This window comes from Prenolepis imparis, unplaced genomic scaffold, assembly GCF_030444845.1.
Source record: "Prenolepis imparis isolate NDT839.2.m4 unplaced genomic scaffold, iyPreImpa1.0 SCAF_10, whole genome shotgun sequence".
Lineage (NCBI taxonomy): Eukaryota > Metazoa > Arthropoda > Insecta > Hymenoptera > Formicidae > Prenolepis > Prenolepis imparis.
Genome location: NW_028141168.1, coordinates 4,677,491 through 4,679,198, shown reverse-complemented (window position 1 = coordinate 4,679,198; position 1,708 = coordinate 4,677,491).

Sequence of the window (1,708 nt, the reverse complement as noted above, 5' to 3'; positions counted from 1 at the left end):
TATTACATATATATATATATATATATATATATATATATATATTAAATATATGCATATTACATATATACATTATCATGCGAATTATATATAATTAATTATATTTATTACCCCAGGTAGCAAGCGTACGTCATTTTAACGTTTAATGATGTCATTTCGCCGTTTAATAGTCAGTTTGCTATTTGGAACATTAATATATAAAGTAATTATATTTTGATTCGCTGTTGCGTTATAAAATGTATCAGGAATTATCGAATTTAAGCTAAAAACTGAATATAATAAAACTAGCTTTGATTTTAATTTAGGATTTAGGTTATTTTATGCAAATTTTTAAGAATAAAAAGTGCGGCAATTAAATTTCCACGCGCGTTTTAACGTAAAATTGTATTAAAATTAATTGAAAGACAAAGTTCCGTTGTACATATCTCGAGGGGCTTAAAACGTCAGAACTTTTACATAGCATTAAACAGCCCTTCTCGTAACCGCTAATGTATCATGGAAACAACATCCTGTTTAGTGTTCGTTGTCAAACTCTAAGCATTCACCATCTCTCTCTTTCTTGTTTTGTCTGTTTTTCTTTCTCTCTCTTGATTCGATCGCGCGTGACGTCACGGATTAAACAGTTATCTTCTAGAAATATCCAGCTGGAACTAAAAGAACATCTTAGATGATTATAAAAGTCTATAAAATATATGTATTTTTTTATTTTTTAATCGTGCTTAGAATATTGCAAGAACAGCTTTTTAAATTTCAAACATTATATTCAACATTCGAAAGATAAAAAAAAGAGCACTTATGTGTGTAAGCATATACAATTTTTAATTAACGTTATATGTTTAATGTTATAATTTTTAATTCACATATTTAAATTTTCATCGAATTCTATATTATCATAGTTTCATTTGTTTGCTTCTCTAGAGTCGTAGCTTCACGATAGCCCGAGCAAACTATAATGATATCATTCATTTCTACGAAGCAAATATTTATTTCGTTATTATTTTACATAGACAGAAATACGAAAAAAAACGATAAAATTATTTCTTCGCGCTTACTAAACGATAATCGATATTTATTATTTTTAGTCACGACCGAAGCGAATGTATATGTGTGTTACTACATATTCCAATCTACGAAAAGTATAATGAGCAAATATAATCGTTCGAATACTAGAAAATATTTTTGGATCATGAAGATATCTAAAAAAAACACGTCAAACGTTTTCACCAAATAATGTTTAATCAAAATAAAATTTTTTATATGTAAGAAAAAAAAGAAAAGAATGTCATATAAATCTTTAGTACTGCGGAGATCGTTCCGCCACTTCCGCTTCCCGATAAAGTGTCAAGTTAACCAACATCCACTCCAAGATAAGCGTTAAAAATTTTTCCGAACCCATTCATCCGAAATTCAGAGTAAAACGTTTCACGCGCGATACTTTCAAATATCCGTGGAAAATGTCGAAATTCGACGTTATTCAAGCTTTACATGTAAAATATTCCGCATGAAGTTTTTAAAATTATTTCAGATAACGATAAAAAATTATTGTTCGATATATTTGAGGATTTACTGAGATCTGCTGGTTTTTTAAAATTTAAAAATTGATTAAAATTATTTTTATAATTTAACATTTATATTTCATTAAATGTCCGAAAGTAAGTTTCGATTTTTTAAATCAATTGTAATAAAATTACACCTATTTTTAATGTTTTAA